Here is a 20,409-nt window from a genome sequence, read left to right as displayed (position 1 = left end):
CGGCTACAATTCTTTGGGTTTTATTATTCTTCGTGCCCCGGGTGCCAGAGTGGCAGTGAATCATGCTTATTCATCCTCTGCACCGCCCACGGTGTCTTTGAATAAGTCAGGGTGTCTCTTACTGTGTGTGATGAGCAGATTATTAAGTTAGAGCCTATTTCTGCCTTAGCTAGACTGGTGCCTCTCAGAAACCCAATGTACCTCTCCAACCACTTACTTACCTGCTGCCTAAAATGGCTTTGGCAAGCAGAGTGATGGCACTGCAGTGGGCCGGCAGAGCCCCAGCCTCCCAGAAACCTTTGCTTGCTTGGTGGTCAGGGAGGAGCAGCACAGTATAGGTGGGGCAGCACCAATTGGGAGAAAGAAGCTCGGAAACACATGCCATCAAAATGGAGCAGTTGGAGGGAGAGAAGAGTCATTGCAGAGGGTCCTGGCTGGGAACTGTGTTGCTAGAAGTTTAAGTCCCTGCAGGGGAAGGGGGTCGGGCCTGTGTGGAAAAAGACATCCTGTGTTCTGAGTGACTCCAAAAAAGGAAGTAGCCCCCAAGGTTAGAAGGTACAGGGGAGATGAATTTCACTTTATTTTATAAGACCTTTGTTACAAAAGCTGGTCACTGAGACTGGTTGCCTCTGAAAGTTAGTAAACAACTTACCACTGGAGCTGCCCCCACTTTGGGATCTCATTATAGAGATGCTCTAAGCATCCACTGCCAGGGTGTGAGAAGTAGAACCCTGCTAGATGACCTCTTAGGACTCTTTCAACCTTGCAGTCTTGTGTGTCTATATATGACGTTGTTTAATTTATCAGGACATATGCTAAACTTGAATGATGCTTTATAAGTATATGTGCTTGATTCAACAGCACATATGCTAAAATTGGAATGATATTCTATTAGTGTGTGTCTGTGTCTGTCTCCAGCCATAAATGAAATTTTGCAACAGGTGCAGAGATGTTTTCCCAACACCTCTGTCCCTAACAAATGGATAACCTGAAACTAAAGATAAATTGTACAATAAATCCCAAAGTTACAAATGGCTCCTAAAAGTAGGAGTCTTAGGGTTGTTGGATTTTGTGGTTTGTTTTGATTTTTTTTCAGTTCACTGCAGCATTTGCAGCATTTCACTGGGCATTCTCAGGGGACAATTGGCAGACTACAGAGAAAACTGAGCTACACAAATTTGAAGCACATTTACAAGGCTTTTTTTCTGTTTTTTGGGAGTGGAGGGTGTAGGGTTGGGGTCACAGGTCTTCTTGAACTAACTAGATTCAAAGAAGTAGAGATTTTTTGCTGTGACAAGCTAGACAGAGAGCTGTAAACCTAAGGACAATCAATCAAGTGTGCTAAGCACAGAAGGGGCTGTTAGGCAACATTGGTTTTTCCACCAAACTCTGCGAACCCGCTTATTATGAAGCAGCAGCATTTCCCCACACAGAGGACAGTGATATTAATCCAATCCGAACCCACTCTGGATTCAGCAAGCACCAGTCAGAAATCACAGTGGCTCTCAGCTGCCTCTTAAATCAAAGTCAGATTCACAAGCAAGAGCTTAAGGCCTCTCCATCAACAGCCTTGTTCTGTTACTCACTTGCTGTAAGACTACAGGAAAGACAATTGATTTCTCTGTTGCACCATGTTCCCTCCTCGAAAGAAAATAAAGTTCCATGTCCCTGCTTCCTCACTCTCAGGAATGCCATGGGCTTGGAACTCTTCAAAAGAAAATGGTGAGAGGCTCTGAAGTTAGGTAGAATTATTGCTTATTAGAGAGTATAGCATAGTGTCTAAAAGCATGGGCTTTTAATTGGAACTGGGTTTAAATCCAGTTCCCACTCTTTTTTTTTTTTTTTTTTTTTTTTTTGAGATGTAGTCTCGCTCTGTCGCCCAGGATGGAGTGCAGTGGCGCGATCTTGGCTCACTGCAAGCTCCACCTCCTGGGTTCACGCCATTCTCCTGCCTCAGCCTCCCGAGTAGCTGGGACTACAGGCGCCTGCCACTACGCCCAGCTAATTTTTTGTGTTTTTAGTAGAGACGGGGTTTCACCGTGTTAGCCAGTATGGTCTCCATCTCCTGACCTCGTGATCCGCCCGCCTCAGGCCTCCCAAAGTGCTGGGATTACAGGCGTGAGCCACTGCGCCCAGCCCCAGTTCCCACTCTTCATAGCTGTGTGACCTTGGGGAAGTTATTTCAACTCTCTGACCCTCAATTTTCCCATCCATAAAATCACTAGATTGGTGTAAGAATCAAATGATTTAATTTATATAAAGTACTTGGCCTAGTTCACTCAATAAAGGTAATCGTTATTATTGTCAGTATTATTATCATGTGTCTTACGTGGATGTTGTTAGTAAAGTGTCTCCCAGAACACATGACTTCTCAGGGTTCTTCTTTGTCAAGACAGCAATTAAATCGATGGATTCTAAAACCATTGGTGAAAATTTCTGGGGGAGCAAGATATTCATGCAGTGTCAAAGTATTACTCCACAGATTATTTATTAATTTCAAAGAAAAAGCGCACCTTTACAATGAAGAATTCTAGCAGACATCACTTTAGCTTAGTGATCAAATTTAGCACCACTAATAGCAGGGCAGTAGGCAATGACATATAGCCCTGCTGATATGATGCAATGGGATGTCAACAACGTTGCTTCGGTAGTATTCTTGCCAAAAATGTTTAATCTGAATGTAACCATGAGGAAACAATCAGACAAAGCCAGGTTGTATACGAGACAACTGACCTGGACTCTTCAAAAATAACAGTATTATTGAGAAGAAAAGCCAAAGGTACTGCTCCAGAATCTAGATTAAAGGAAACTAAAAAGAAAAAAAAAACAATCAAATGAAATGCATTATTTTTAATTGAATCCTGTCAACACAAACTGCTAGGATGTTTTGGAAGCAATTAAAGCTTGAGAAATTTTAATATGTGCTTGATATTGGATACTATTATTAAAATGTTAAATTTCTTGGATGTGATAATTGCATTATGATTATGCAAGACAATGAAAGAATGCTCTTATTCTTAAGATATACATGCTGAAGTATTTAGTTGTGAAGTAGCATAGTAGCAATTTAATTTCAAATGCTGTAGCTGGATACATACATATGTGTATTATATATATGTTTGTGAGAGAGAGCATTGCGCAAATGTAAAATATTAACAATTTCTAGGTGAAGGGTATGCTGGCTTTCATCACATTTTACTTTCAATTTTTAACATTTTTCCAAATAAAAATTTGAGAGCAAAATGTAAATCTTTCCCTCCAGCCCCATTCCAGATGTGCCTTTTCATATCCCCAACAGGTCTCTGCACCTTAGTTCTTATACCTCCAATGTCCCCCATCCTGTAGCAACAGAAGCCATTTGGAGTTAAGGACACAAGAAATAATGGAAAGCTTCAGGAAGGCACTCACATTTGAGTTTGGCCTCCAGGGATGGGGCAGGATTTCACCAAGCAGAGGTGGGAGAGAAAGGACTTTTCAGAAAGAAGCAATAACTTAAGTGAAGCTTGAAGAATATAGAGCAGAGGGGCCGGGCGCAGTGGCTCACTCCTGTAATCCCAGCACTTTGGGAGGCCAAGGCGGGCAGATCATGAGGTCAGGAAATCGAGACCACACTGGCTAGCACGGTGAAACCCTGTCTCTACTAAAAATACAAAAAATTAGCCAGGTGTGGTCACGGGCGCCTGTAGTCCCAGCTACTCGGGAGGCTGAGGCAAGAGAATGGCATGAACCTGGGAGGCAGAGCTTGCAGTGAACCGAGATCGCACCACTGCACTTGAGCATGGGCGACAGAGCGAGACTCCGTCAAAAAAAAAAAATATATATATATACATATATACATACATATATATATGTGTATATATATATATACATATATACATACATATATATATGTGTATATATATATATACATACATATATATATGTGTATATATATATATACATATATACATACATATATATATGTGTATATATATATATATATAGAGAGAGAGAGAGAGAGAGAGAGAGAGAGAGAGAGAGAGAGAGTAGAGGTTCTCAACCTTATTGTGCATAGAGTTATGTGAGGAGCTTGGTAACTGTGCAGGTTTCCTGAGCCCAGCTCCAAAATCCTCATTCTCCAGGTCTAAAACAGGGCCCAGAAATTTGAAGGTTTAACAAGCACCAAGATGGATCTGATGCAGAGGTTCAAGGATTTTGATTTGGGAAACACCGGCATGAACAGTTGCCTACTGCACAAACACAGTAAACTGGCCCTATGTCTCTCTCTCCCTTTTTCAGCAGATTATCTCAAAGGTGAGTTGTTACAAGGCTTACCTAAACCTTCAGAGGAAAGTCCTCTGTACTAGACCCGTCAGTCATGATGTCTGCCATGTTCAACACTCTACTCATTGCCCCATGTTCAGGAAGGCAAACCCAGCTAGTTGTGGCATGAGAGTGACGTTGACTATACCAGGGATGAACTCCACAATGTGATAGGTAAAGTAGCCTGGCACAAAGAGCTCTTTGCCCAATAGGATTGATAGTAACATGCTAAGAGAATCAGACTAACACCCTGTGAACCTGTTCCTACGGACTATGGAGAGAATTTTCCAGTCAGTGGCAAGAGGAGACTAGAAAAAACTTATACAGGCAACAAGGACATTATACAAGAAGAAGGGAGCAAGATGCTGTTGATTAGAACTGCTTGGAATCTAGTGGTTTTCTAGGCCATATGTATCTTTGTAATCTTTCTTTTCTTGAGGTATACTAATGGACCTCTGTTATCTATGATAAAAGAATTAAATTTATGCACCCTTTCTGAGGTTCCCAGTTCTTAGAAAACTCCTAATGCTAATGCCCACACTACAAAAAACTATCTCTAGGGTATGTTGCTGTCCACCTGAGGAGCTGGCAGTCCAGAAATAGGCCAATTGTTTCATTATCTCTCCAAGCAGACACACAAATCAAGAAAAGAAACCCTGAGCCCACTTTCTCAAGACCCTTCCTACTTTATAGATGCCTGCATCCCAAATGCCTCCCTTTCCTATCTCTAGTCTTCCTTGCTTGGTTCAGGCTGGTGGACAATTCAAGTTGTGTAGTCCTTTTCTGAACCATTTTCTTTCCACCACCTCTGGCTCCAGCCCATGAAGAGCCCAGGTTATCATATCTATGCCCAGAAGTGAAGAAGTTAAACAATCATCTTCTGTTTAGATAAGAGCAACAGCTGCTGGAAGGGTTCAAGGAGGGGATAGTAGAAGGCTGTGAGGAGGTCCCCAATCCCCATCTTTTTGCAGTACACCAGCCCCTAAGACACCCAAATAACTATCCTGCCTTTGTGAAAGGAAGAATGGCGTGGCATGGCGTGGCATTAACTTTGCCCTGCTCTCTGTCCCCTGATATCCTGTCTTCTGGGCAGCATGACCAGAATCTGTAAAAACAAAGGAATCCTTATCCTGATGTTCCTACTCCTCTACCTCCTTGAAACCAGGGCACTATCCTCTGAACTCATTAAGTATCCAGAATAGGGAAACAAATTCTAGCCCCAGAGCTGCTATAAATACACAGTGTGATGTTGGACTACTTAGTCACTTAATTTCTTGATACTTCAGTTTTCTCATAGGACTGTAGTGAGGAAGATCCCTGGTGAAAGTGCTGGACAAATCATCAGGCCTTCTGGTAGAGCAGTCCTCTGGGGACATGATAAATGGGAATGGCCTTACTCCTCTATGGCCTCCTGTTTCTCCTCTCCCCAACTCCATGCTGACAGCTGTTTCTCTAGCTTTAGTGAAAAGAGCGATTGATTATCTAATATCACAACATTGTTGAAGAGAAAAATAATTTTTAGACAATGAGAACAAAAGATCTATATGAGGAAAAGGGATACTTAGGACTCCCAAGATTAGAAATCTCTACTGAAACTCCTTATACAATTAATTTTCAGGTTAGAAATATTTGGAAAATGCGATCTTGGGATCCCACCATTCTACACTGCATGAACTACCACCCAGATGACCCAACAAGGATATAGGAGGACTAGTGTTAACTTTTGATGAAGAGTTTGGCAAGTATCCCCCAAAGAGCTAAAACTAGCTGGCTATTTATGAAGTGTATAAGGTGTTCCAGTTGTATCCTCTGGGAATTCCTGTCCATCAGTAGAAATCTGTCTCACAAGGTCCTGACCATTGCAAGAACCATAGCCCTGGGAAAATAGAATGACTAACAAAGTGGGATGATAAATTAAGGACTTCTATTAATTTATGTAACAGAAGAAAGTAAATCAGATATTTTAAACCTCTTCTCTTTTCTGCTTAATGGGATACCTAAATCATCCAACTTGAAAAGTAAGAGCAGCTCCAGTGACACATAGGTATGGGGGAAACACAGGAAGGAATGATATCATGTAACGTAGCAACTACCCCTGAGCACAGTGCAGGAAGCAACACCATTCTGAGAAAAGAGTGTAGGTTCTGGAGTCAAATAGAGATGGGTGCAATTTCCAGTTCTGATACATTTCACCTGTGTTAACTGTCAAGCCTTGTGAAGGTTCTGAGATTTTTATCTTGCAAGCTAACCTACCGCATTTCCATGGATGCTGACAGAAGACATGACACTCCTGGGTCAGAGATAAGGGACTTTGTTTCTTACAGCAATAGTATTAGCCAGAGTACAAGTATTTTCTTGTGTCACTATCTCTTTCTCCTTCGTCTCATAAGAGCTACTTGAAGAGGGCCAGGTGACACCTGCACATGCTGTAGATTGCATTACTGAAAAGCAATACTGAATTTAATAAATCTGAATCTTTTACGATGGGCAGTAAGTGTTCCTGTCTTCTGCTCCAGAAGGAGATACACTATCTTCCAAAGCTGTTCACTATACACATATCCTTGAAAAGGTAGTCTGGAACAATGTCAGTCACTGTCTGTACTCACAAGAAGTACAGAAACGTGAGACCCATGGGAAATCGTCTCACAATAATGATTATGAGAAAGTTACCTAACCTCTTTGAGTCTCTATCTTTTCATCTGAAAAATATGTATCATAATAGTACCTACCTCTGGAGTCATAAAGATTAAATGAGTTCATACCTGTCAAAGCACTAGACACTTAGAAGATGCTCAACATTAAATGTTTAGTTTCATTTCTCCCACTCCCACTTTCTCACCACTATGACTAGAAGGGCCTACTATTCTATCCTTCCTTTTCTGTTCTTGTAGTCGTCCCCTGGTTCCCAATGAAGACCTCAGTTTATTTCCCATCACCTTTACTCATACATTTACTAGTTTCCATCTGCATCCTGTCAGGATTGTAGTCCAACTTAATTAATTAATTAAGCAAATAGTTATTGAACACTTATGATGTGTCAGCTACTATGCAAGGTTCTAGGAATACAGTAGAGAATTTATTAAAAAATAAATCACATAGAATTATTGGTCACCAGGAAAGCATAACATATCCCGCATTTTACTCATTTGATCTCTGCTGCCCCACTGAGAATTAGACACTGTCCACATAGGGTTACATCTCTTACTGCTTTTCCTTAATGGAGCCAAACTTCACTCCTGGGCCCTAGCTAGGTGAAAGGTCAATCAAAACTTGTGGACCAGCAAGGATGTCAAACACTGTCCAAGGAGTGGAGTCCTATTACTTTCCAAGACAGGCACCAACACTAGTGATAGAAAGGAGGGTCGGGGAAATAAGGTTTCTGGAATCCGCTGAAGACTGGAAAGAACAGATCTCAGTTAACATTAGCAGAGTCATTCTTTAGGAGAAAACACAGTTGCCAAAGTGGTGTTTGAAAGCAAATCTGTTGACCTTCACTCCTAAGGAACCTATACAGTGTCTTCATTTTTTCATAATTAATTAGTTACACAAGCCTTTTTTCTCTTCTTCAAAGGTTAGTCTCCCCTCTAGCATATAAAGGATTATTACGCACTCCAAACTAGTCAGATATTTCACTGGATTGCTACCACTCTTCCTCCTACATGAATATTTTTTCTCTCCAAAAGGATTATAAGAACCTTGAAGACAAGACCTGTACTTTACACTTCTCTTATAACTGACTTCCACTCCTTCCATTACTAGCATAGCCTGCATCTGTTCAGTGACACAAACAATCTGTTCTTAAAAAATAACTAGCTAAAAAAAGGAATGATACTGTGGAATGGCATGGTGTTTACAAGCAGATTCATGGTGATTTTATTTATAAAAATTCCCAGACTTCTTTGGTCAGTCACCCTTATGGTATCAACAGAAACATTTTTTCCCAAGTAATTTGTAAGCCCAAACATATTGGTTTCCTTAGTTTCACAGATAGAAGGTCAGGTGTTAATTTGAACCAATCACATGCTAGTACAGTACTGCTAGGAATAGAAGCAACGAAACATTATACCTATCTCTCACTTTAATCATTAGCTTGTCCTCTTTCTTAGTCTAATCCCTTTGATCATGAGTCAGGAACCTTTCCAAGCATGCCAAAGCTTCTGCCACTGTTCCACTATGAGGCAAGGGATAGAGGGTGATTAACTTCTGGGGAGGGCGTAGGGGGGAAGGTTGTTACCGCTCAGTTGTTCTAACTGGGGATCAAGAGGAGAAATAAACATTTTGGTGAGAGTGGGATTGGAAGGAACTTTCTTTTTTTTAAATTATACTTTAAGTTTTAGGGTACATGTGCACAACGTGCAGGTTTGTTACATATGTATACATGTGCCATGTTGGTGTGCTGCACCCATTAACTCGTCATTTAACATTCGGTATATCTCCTAATGCTATCCCTCCCCACTCCCCCCACCCCACAGCAGGCCCCGGTGTGTGATGTTCCCCTTCCTGTGTCCATGTGTTCTCATTGTTCAATTCCCACCTATGAGTGAGAACATGCGGTGTTTGGTTTTTTGTCCTTGCAATAGTTTGCTGAGAATGATGGTTTCCAGCTTTATCCATGTCCCTACAAAGGACATGAACTCATCCTTTTTTATGGCTGCATAGTATTCCATGGTGTATATGTGCCAGATTTTCTTAATCCAGTCTATCATTGTTGGACATTTGGTTTGGTTCCAAGTCTTTGCTATTGTGAATAGTGCCACAATAAACATACGTGTGCATGTGTCTTTATAGCAGCATGATTTATAGTCCTTTGGGTATATACCCAGTAATGGGATGGCTGGGTCAAATGGTATTTCTAGTTCTAGATCCCTGAGGAATCACCACACTGACTTCCACAATGGTTGAACCAGTTTACAGTCCCACCAACAGTGTAAAAGTGTTCTTATTTCTCCACATCCTCTCCAGCACCTGTTGTTTCCTGACTTTTTAATGATTGCCATTCTAACTAGTGTGAGATGGTATCTCATTATGGTTTTGATTTGCATTTCTCTGATGGCCAGTGATGATGAGCATTTTTTCATGTGTCTTTTGGCTGCATAAATGTCTTCTTTTGAGAAGTGTCCATTCATATCCTTTGCCCACTTTTTGATGGGGTTGTTTGTTTTTTTCTTGTAAACTTGTTTGAGTTCATTGTAGATTCTGGGTATTAGCCCTTTGTCAGATGAGAAGATTGCAAAAATTTTCTCCCATTTTGTAGGTTTCCTGTTCACTCTGATGGTAGTTTCTTTTGCTGTGCAGAAGCTCTTTAGTTTAATTAGATCCCATTTGTCAATTTTGGCTTTGGTTGTCATTGCTTTTGGTGTTTTAGACATGAAGTCCTTGCCCATGCCTATGTCCTGAGTGGTATTGCCTAGGTTTTCTTCTAGGGTTTTTAAGGTTTTAGGTCTAACATTTAAGTCTTTAATCCATCTTGAATTAATTTTTGTATAAGGCGTAAGGAAGGGATCCAGTTTCAGCTTTCTACATATGGCTAGCCAGTTTTCCCAGCACCATTTATTAAATAGTGAATTGTTTCCCCATTGCTTGTTTTTGTCAAGTTTGTCAAAGATCAGATGGTTGTAGATATACGGCATTATTTCTGAGGACTCTGTTCTGTTCCATTGGTCTATATGTCTGTTTTGGTACCAGTACCATGCTGTTTTGGTTACTGTAGCCTTGTAGTATAGTTTGAAGTCAGGTAGCGTGATGCCTCCAGCTTTGTTCTTTGGGCTTAGGATTGACTTGGCAATGCGGGCTCTTTTTTGGCTCCATATGAACTTTAAAGTAGTTTTTTCCAATTCTGTGAAGAAAGTCATTGGTAGCTTGATGGGGATGGCATTGAATCTATAAATTACCTTGGGCAGTATGGCCATTTTCACGATATTGATTCTTCCTATCCATGAGCATGGAATGTTCTTCCATTTGTTTGTATCCTCTTTTATTTCGTTGAGCAGTGATTTGTAGTTCTCCTTGAAGAGGTCCTTCACATCCCTTGTAAGTTGGATTCCTAGGTATTTTATTCTCTTTGAAGCAATTGTGAATGGGAGTTCACTCATGATTTGGCTCTCTGTTTGTCTGTTATTGTTGTATAAGAGTGCCTGTGATTTTTGCACATTGATTTTGTATCCTGAGACTTTGCTGAAGTTGCTTATCAGTTTAAGGAGATTTTGGGCTGAGACGATGGGGTTTTCTAGATATATAATCATGTCATCTGCAAACAGGGACAATTTGACTTCCTCTTTTCCTAATTGAATATCCTTTATTTCCTTCTCCTGCCTGATTGCCCTGGCCAGAACTTCCAACACTATGTTGAATAGGAGTGGTGAGAGAGGGCATCCCTGTCTTGTGCCAGTTTTCAAAGGGAATGCTTCCAGTTTTTGCTCATTCAGTGTGATATTGGCTGTGGGTTTGTCATAGACAGCTCTTATTATTTTGAGATACGTCCCATCAATACCTAATTTATTGAGAGTTTTTAGCATGAAGGGCTGTTGAATTTTGTCAAAGGCCTTTTCTGCGTCTATTGAGATAATCATATGGTTTTTGTCTTTGGTTCTGTTTGTATGCTGGATTACATTTATTGATTTGTGCATGTTGAACCAGCCTTGCATCCCAGGGATGAAGCCCACTTGATCATGGTGGATAAGCTTTTTGATGTGCTGCTGGATTTGGTTTGCCAGTATTTTATTGAGGATTTTTGCATAGATGTTCATCAGGGATATTGGTGTAAAATTCTCTATTTTTGTTGTGTCTCTGCCAGGCTTTGGTATCAGGATGATGCTGGCCTCATCAACTGAGTTAGGGAGGATTCCCTCTTTTTCTATTGATTGGAATAGTTTCAGAAGGAATGGTACCAGCTCCTCCTTGTACCTCTGGTAGATTTCGGCCATGAATCCATCTGGTTCTGGACTTTTTTTGGTTGGTAAGTTACTAATTATTGCCTCAATTTCAGAGTCTGTTGTTGGTCTACGCAGAGAGTTAACTTATTCCTGGTTTAGTCTTGGGAGGGTGTATGTGTCAAGGAATTTATCCATTTCTTCTAGATTTTCTAGTTCATTTGCGTAGAGGTGTTTATAGTATTCTCTGATGGTAGTTTGTATTTCTGAGGGATCGGTGGTGATATCCCCTTTATCATATTTTATTGCGTCTATTTGATTCTTCTCTCTTTTCTTCTTTATTAGTCTTGCTAGCGGTCTATCAATTTTGTTGATCTTTTCAAAAAACCAGCTCCTGGATTCATTGATTTTTTGAAGGGTTTTTTGTGTCTCTATCTCCTTCAGTTCTGCTCTGATCTTAGTTATTTCTTGCCTTCTGCTAGCTTTTGAATGTGTTTGCTCTTGCTTCTCTAGTTCTTTTAATTGTGCTGTTAGGGTGTCGATTTTAGATCTTTCCTGCTTTCTCTTGTGGGCATTTAGTGCTATAAATTTCCCTTTACACACTGCTTTGAATGTGTCCCAGAGATTCTGGTATGTTGTGTCTTTGTTCTCATTGGTTTCAAAGAACATCTTTATTTCTGCCTTCATTTCATTATGTACCCAGTAGTCATTCAGGAGCAGGTCGTTCAGTTTCCACGTATTTGTGTGGTTTTGAGTGAGTTTCTTAATCCTGAGTTCTAGTTTGATTGCACTGTGGTCTGAGAGACAGTTTGTTATAATTTCTGTTCTTTTACATTTGCTGAGGAGTGCTTTACTTCCAACTATGTGGTCAATTTTGGAATAAGTGTGGTGTGGTGCTGAGAAGAATGTATATTCTGTTGGTTTGGGGTGGAGAGTTCTGTAGATGTCTATTAGGTCCACCTGGTGCAGAGCTGAGTTCAATTCCTGGATATCCCTGTTAACTTTCTGTCTCGTTGATCTGTCTAATGTTGACAGTGGGGTGTTAAAGTCTCCCATTATTATTGTGTGGGAGTCTAAGTCTCTTTGCAGGTCTCTGAAGACTTGCTTTATGAATCTGGGTGCTCCTGTATTGGGTGCATATATATTTAGGATAGTTAGCTCTTCTTGTTGAATTGATCCCTTTACCATTATGTAATGGCCTTCTTTGTCTCTTTTGATCTTTGTTGGTTTAAAGTCTGTTTTATCAGAGACTAGGATTGCAACCCCTGCTTTTCTTTTTTTGTTTTCCATTTGCTTGGTAGATCTTCCTCCATCCCTTTATTTTGAGCCTATGTGTGTCTCCGCACGTGAGATGGGTTTCCTGAATACAGCACACTGATGGGTTACTTGACTCTTTATCCGATTTGCCAGTCTGTGTCTTTTAATTGGAGCATTTAGCCCATTTACATTTAAGGTTAATATTGTTATATGTGAATTTGATCCTGTCATTATGATGTTAGCTGGTTATTTTGCTCGTTAGTTGATGCAGTTTCTTCCTAGCATCCATGGTCTTTACAATTTGGCATGTTTTTGCAGTGGCTGGTACCGGTTGTTCCTTTCCATGTTTAGTGCTACCTTCAGGAGCTCTTTTAGGGCAGGCCTGGTGGTGACAAAATCTCTCAGCATTTGCTTGTCTGTAAAGGATTTTATTTCTCCTTCACTTATGAAGCTTAGTTTGGCTGGATATGAAATTCTGGGTTGAAAATTCTTTTCTTTAAGAATGTTGAATATTAGCCCCCACTCTCTTCTGGCTTGTAGAGTTTCTGCCAACAGATCAGCTGTTAGTCTGATGGGCTTCCCTTTGTGGGTAACCAGACCTTTCTCTCTGGCTGCCCTTAACATTTTTTCCTTCATTTCAACCTTGGTGAATCTGACAATTTTGTGTCTTGGAGTTGTTCTTCTCAAGGAGTATCTTTGTGGCGTTCTCTGTATTTCCTGAATTTGAATGTTGGCCTGCTTTGCTAGGTTGGGGAAGTTCTCCTGGATAATATCCTGCAGAGTGTTTTCCAACTTGGTTCCATTCTCCCCGTCACTTTCAGGTACACCAATCAGATGTAGATTTGGTCTTTTCACATAGTCCCATATTTCTTGGAGGCTTTGTTGGTTTCTTTTTATTATTTTTTTCTCTAAACTTCTCTTCTCGCTTCATTTCATTCATTTGATCTTTAATCACTGATACCCTTTCTTCCAGTTGATCGAATCGGCTACTGAGGCTTGTTCCTTCTTCACGTAGTTCTCATGCCTTGGTTTTCACCTCCATCAGGTCGTTGAAGGACTTCTTTGCATTGGTTATTCTAGTTAGCCGTTCGTCTAATTTTTTTTCAAGGTTTTTAACTTCTTTGCCATGGGTTCGAACTTCCTCCTTTAGCTTGGAGTAGTTTGATCGTCTGAAGCCTTCTTCTCTCAACTTGTCAAAGTCATTCTCCATCCAGCTTTGTTCTGTTGCTGGTGAGGAGCTGCGTTCCTTTGGAGGAGGAGAGGCGCTCTGATTTTTAGAATTTCCAGTTTTTCTGCTCTGTTTTTTCCCCATCTTCGTGGTTTTATCTACCTTTGGTCTTTGATGATGGTGACGTACAGATGGGGTTTTGGTGTGGATGTCCTTTCTGTTTGTTGGTTTTCCTTCTAACAGTCAGGACCCTCAGCTGCAAGTCTGTTGGAGTTTGCTGGATATCCACTCCAGACCCTGTTTGCCTGGGTATCAGCAGCAGACGCTGCAGAACAGGGGATATTGCTGAGCAGCAAATGTTGCTGCCTAATCGTTCCTCTGGAAGTTGTATCTCAGAGGAGTACCTGACCTTGTGAGATGTCAGTCTGCCTCTACTGGGGGGTGCCTCCTAATTAGGCTACTCGGGGGTCAGGAACCCACTTGAGGAGGCAGTCTGTCTGTTCTCACATCTCCAGCTGCGTGCTGGGAGAACCACTACTCTCTTCAAAGCTGTCAGACAGGGACTTAAGTCAGACTGCAGACTTAAGTCTGCAGAGGATTCTGCTGCCTTTTTTTGGCTATGCCCTGCCCCCAGAGGTGGAATCTACAGAGGCAGGCAGGCCTCCTTGAGCTGCTTTGTTTACCTACTCAAGCCTTGGCAATGGTGGGAGCCCCTCCCCCAGCCTTGCTGCCACCTTGCAGTTTGATCTCAGACTGCTGTGCTAGCAATGAGCGAGGCTCCGTGGGAGTAGGACCCTCTGAGCCAGGCGCGAGATATAATCTCCTGGTGTGCCATTTGCTAAGACCATTGGAAAAGCGCAGTATTAGGGTGGGAGTGACCCGATTTTCCAGGTGCCATCTGTCAACCCTTTCTTTGACTAGGAAAGGGAATTCCCTGACCTGTTGTGCTTCCCGGGTGAGGGGATGCCTCATCCTGCTTTGGCTGATGCTTGGTGCACTGCACCCACTGTCCTGCACCCACTTTCTGACACTCCCCAGTGAGATGAATGCAGTACCTTAGTTGGAAATGGAGAAATCACCCATCTTCTGTGTCACTCACACTGGGAGCTGTAGACTGGAGCTGTTCCTATTCGGCCATCTTCGCTCCACTCCCAGAAGAAACTTTCAATGTGGCAGCAAGGAGAACCTCACAAGTAGGGAAGAAGAAAAGGCTATAACAACTGCAAAAATTAACCCAGGCATTGAATTTGGCTGTTCACTCACCAGGACTCAATTTAGGGTACCTTGGGAAGTCAATAATTCTTAACTTGTTTCTAGAGAAGAAGAGTGGTGTAATGGGAAAAGCATAGAATTTGGACTTTGAAGTGCTCAATATACTTAAGTCTAAAGTTAACATATTGATGCACCCACTAAAAAATGAGCACTATAACAATAATTACTTCCAGACATTTTTCCCTTTTTAAAATTATGAAATATACATACAACAATTTTAATAGAGTTTTTAGAGCAGGTTTGACTCACAGCAAAGTGAGAGAAAGATGCACAGATACACCATATAATCCCTACCCCCACGTATGCATTGCTTTCTTATTATCAATATTCCCAACCAGAGTGGTACATTTGTTACAACTGATGAACCTAAATTGAGACATACATGTGGCCAACAAGCATATGAAAAAAAGCTCAATATCACTGATCATTAGAGAAATGCAAATCAAAACCACAGTGAGATACCATCTCACACCAATCAGAATAGCTACTATTAAAAAGTCAAAAAATCACATGCTGGCAAGGTTATGGAGAAAAGGGAACACTTACACACTATTGGTGGGAGTGTAAATTGGTTCAACCATTGTGGAAAGCAGTGTTGAGTTCCTCAAAGAGCTAAAAACAGAACCACCATTCAACCCAGTAATCCAATTACTGGGTATATACCCAGAGGAATATAAATCAGTCTACCATAAAGACACATGCATATGAATGTTCACTGCAGCACTATTCACAATAGCAAAGACACTGAACCAACCTAAATGCCCATCAATGTCAAACTACGTAAAGGAAACGTGGTACATATACACCGTGGAATACTATGCAGCCAAAAAAAAGAACAAGATCATGTGTTTTGCAGGAACATGTATGGCGCCGGAGGCCATTATCCTTAGCAAACTAATGCAGTCACAGGAAAACAAATACCACATGTTCTCACTTGTAAGAGAGAACTAATTGATGAGAACACATGGACACATAGAAGGGAACAATAGACAATGGGGCCTGTCAGAGGGTGGAGAGTGGGAGGAGGGAGAGGAGCAGAAAAAGTAACTATTGAGTATTAGTTTTAGTAACTGGGTGACTAAATAATCTGTACAACAAAGCCCCATGACACGAGTTTACCTATATAACAAATCTGCACATGTACCCCTGCACCTAAAATAAAAGTTAAAAAGAAAGAAACATCATCACCCAAATATCACCCGTAGTTTACATTAGGGTTTACTCCTGGTGTTGCACATTCTAAGGGTTTTGACGAATGCATAAAGACATTAATGACGTGCATTGACTATTGTAGTAGCATACAGAATATTTTCACTGCCTTAAAAGTCTTCTGCACTTTATTGATTACTTCCTCCCTCCTAACCCCTAGCAACCACTGGACTTTTTATGATCTCTATAGTTTTACTTTTTCCAGAATGTTATATAGCTGAAATCATACAGTACGTAGCCATCCAAATTGGCTTCTCTCACTTAGTAATACACATTTAAAATTCCTCCATGTCTTTTCATGGTTTGATAGTTCATTTATTTTTAGTACTGATTATATACAGATTTGATGCATAAAATATTACCGTACAGCCTAATGAAAACTTATAAAGATAACGTCACAGGATAACCACTGCCTAAGTCAAGAAATAAAAGACTGACAGCATTCAAGAAGCAACATATCCCATGTAGACTTCTAAAAGAAAACTAGTCGGGACTCTAGAATTTCAATAACATGAAAAGAAAAGTTAGGAGGTCTGTTTTAAGTTAAAAAAACATAAAAGGACAAGCAACAAAATGCAGTGTGTGAATCTTGTTTGGTTGCTGGCTTCCCACCCTACCCACCTAAAAAATTATAAAAGATTCTTGGAGAAACTTGAACATGGACTATTCATTAAATAATACTACAGAACTGTGTTAATTTACTCAAGAATGATAATGTATTGTGGTTACATTAGAAGATGTCCTTAATTTGGGAGATGCATGCAGAAGTTCATAGGGATGAAGTTTCCTAATGTCTGCAACATGTTTTGATATGGTTCAGGAAAAATATATGTATGGGAGTTCCATTTCTGGCATAAGAATGTGAGATCTGTGGACTGGTTCTCCCATGAAATGAAAAATTAGGAAAAAAATCCCCAAACCATTAAAAGTCTCTGGAAATGAGCATGAAGACATACAGTGAATGAAGGAACATCTAATCAAGAAAGTCTACTAAAACTCGGTGAGAACATTGAGAGTTTGGTACTTGAACCAAGACTCATCCTCTCCCTTCTTTCCCAGCTCTGTGAGAAGAAATTCCACTCCAGATTGGTACAGCCAAGCACACAGGGCTCCGTCTTCCCCCAGCTCCAAGCTGGAAGATTATCTTCTCTGGAGGGGCAGGATGTGAGTGTTTTTCATCCTTCCCTCAACTACCTGTTGCTGAGGCTAAGATCCAGTGAATGTAGTCAAGAAGTGTGGGTTTCCTTCTTCCAACCATCCTCCACTTGGTGGGATGGAGGCTTTACCTTGGGCATGGCACTGCTAAGAATACTGGGGCCCTGATCATCCTTGCCCTGGCTTGTAAGATAGTGGTTTCATACTGGTAGAGGCAAGCCTAGGAGACATAACGCTACTGCCCCCCGACCCACCCACTTCACGGAGCATTAAGTTCCTAGAGTGGGAGTGTCACTCAGAAAAAAGTGTGCTGTTTTACCCACCCCCAGCTCCAGGGCCATGGCTCAGAAATTTTGTCTTGTGGGAGAAGCAGGCCATAAACAGAAAGCTCTGAATGTCTTCCCAAATGAACTGACTTCATTTGCAACAGAGTGCAGAGAAGTTCCAGTTGAAAGGTGTTCTCAGAAACAGTGGAGAGTGTGGTGAAAGGCAGGAGAATGGGAGATTCATTCATTACAAGCTAAACTGTAAGCTGGCTAGTTTGCTGGAGAGAACCTGGGAAAGAGACAGCTAGAAGAAGACTTTCAAGGGTCAGAACAAATCTCAAATACTTGCCTCAGGAAATGTCCTTTCAAGGGAGTCTGAATGTTTGTTTGTTTGTTTAATTTTTTATTTCCATAGGTTTTTGGGGGACAGGTGGTATTTGGTTACATGATAGTGGTGATTTGTGAGATTTTGGTGCACCCATCACCCTAGCAGTATACGCTGAACCCAATTTGTAGTCTTTTATCCTTCACCCCCTTCCCACCTTTTTCCCCCTGAGTACAAGGGAGTCTGAATTTAATTGGATTAGTCTGTTGAGCAATTTATGCTCCCAGAGCATTGTTGAAAACAATAGGGCAATCAGTTGAAAATTCGTGGAGTTTAACAGCTAGGTTTGGTTAGGGATAAAGAGACTAAGAGAGCCCTGTGAAAACCATTGTTATCACCGGGTAAGGTGGGAATACCCAAGGCTGCATCACTAAGAAGCAATATCACAGCCTTCACATTGTGATGGTAAATAGGAAATAGACTTCACTGAAATAATCCAGACAGCCATTAAACAACAAAACAAAACAAAATGAAAACAAGCAAATACGAATAACAAGACTTTAAGCAGGGATCAGTACCCAGAGTTGCTATAATATATTATCTAAAATATTCCGTTTCCAACAAACATTATGAGACATGCAAAGAAACAGGAAAGTATAATTTATACATGAGGGGAGAAAGGCAGGCAACAGAAACTGTTTGTGACAGTGTTATGGACTGAATGTTTGTGTCCATCCAAAATTCATATGTTGAAGCCCTAACCCCACTGTGATGGTATTTGAAAGTGGAGCTGTCTTAGTCCATTTTCTGTTGCTGTAACTGAATACTACAGACTGAGAAATTTATAAAGAATAAAAGTTTATTTAACTTATGGTCCTAGAGGCTGGGAAGTCCAATATTTAGTAGCTGCCATCTGATGAGGACCCTCTTGCTGCATCATAACACAGTAAAAGATATCACATAGTGAGAGAGCAAGAGCAGCTCAAGTCTCTTCTTATAAAGCCACCAATTCCATCATGGGGGTCCCACCCTTGTGACCTTGTCTAATCCTAATTACCTCCTAAATGTCCCACAGCCAAATGACATCAACGTATCAATTTGGGGATTAAGTTTCCAACACATAAAATGTGGGGGACTTGCCAGGCATAGTGGTTCATGTCTGTAATCCCAGCAAGTCGGGAGGCCAAGGCAGGAGGATTGCTTTGACCCAGGAGTTTGAGACCAACCTGGGCAACATAGCAAGACCCCATCATTAAAAACATAAAAAATAAAAAGAAAAGAAAACTGGGGGGACACACTCAAAACATAGCAAGGTCTTTGGGAGGTAACTGGGTTTAGATGAGGGCATGAGGTTAGGGCTCCCATGATGGGATTAGTGTCATTATAAGAAGAAGAGACTGAAGCTTGCACACATGCTCTCTCCCCCCAGTGATGATACAGCAAGAAGGCAGCCATCTGCAAGCCAGAGAGAGGGCTCTGACCAGAACCCAACTATGCTTGCACCTTAATTTTTTAATTCCAGCTTCTATACGTGCGAGAAAATACACTTCTGTTGTTTAGGCTACCCAGTCTACGGTATTTGTTATAGCAGCTGAGCCAACTAAGACAGACAGTGACCACATGATAGATTTAACAAATACTTCTAAATAGCCATTATGAACATATTCAAAGAATGAAAGGAAATCATGATTAAAGAAGAAAAGGCATGATGACAGTATCACATCAAATACAAAATATCAATAAAGGGATATAAATTATGAAAAAGAGCCAAATCTAACTTCTGGAGTTGAAAAGCAAAATAACTGAATTAAAAATGTCTCTAGAGAGACTCAGCAGTAGATTTGAACTGGCAAAAGAAAGAATTGGTCAACTTGAAGATAGACCAACAGAGTTTATCCAATCCAAAGAACAAGAAAAAAAGATCAATAAAAAAATGAAATGACCCTCAGGGAAATTTAGGACACCATTAAGGACACTGGTATATATGCAATGGGAGTACCAGAAGAGCATAAGAGAGAGAAAACAGCAGAAAAATTATTTGAAGAAATGATGGCTGAAAATTTCACAAATTTATTGCAAAACACCTACACATCTAGGAAGCTCAATAATTTCTAAGCAGAATAAAAAAAGATATACAAAAACAGATACATCATAGTAAAACTGCTGAAAGTCAAAGACGAGGAGAACATCTGGAAATTGGCAAGTGAAAAATGATTCATCACCTACAAGGGAACCTGAATGAGATAGCTGACTTCTCATTAGACACAATGGAGAACATTTTCATTTGTATATTGGCCATTTGGATTTTTCACTTTTGTAAAGTAACTGTTTATGGTTTTCACCCATTTTTAAATTTTGTATCATTTTCCAGCAATTCTGTATATGTTCCAGGTCCTAGAACTTTATTTGAGACATACTTATAGCTCTATCTATCTATCTATCTATTGGAAATCATGATTAAAGAAGAAAAGGCATGATGACAATAGACAGATATAGATGTTACCTTATAGCTCACTTTTTAATTCTCTTAATGGTGTCTTTTGATGAACTGGACTATTTAATTTTAATGTGGTCAGTTATGAATTC

This window comes from Pan troglodytes, chromosome X (genome assembly GCF_028858775.2).
Source record: "Pan troglodytes isolate AG18354 chromosome X, NHGRI_mPanTro3-v2.0_pri, whole genome shotgun sequence".
NCBI lineage: Eukaryota > Metazoa > Chordata > Mammalia > Primates > Hominidae > Pan > Pan troglodytes.
This window is presented reverse-complemented; position numbering follows the sequence as displayed.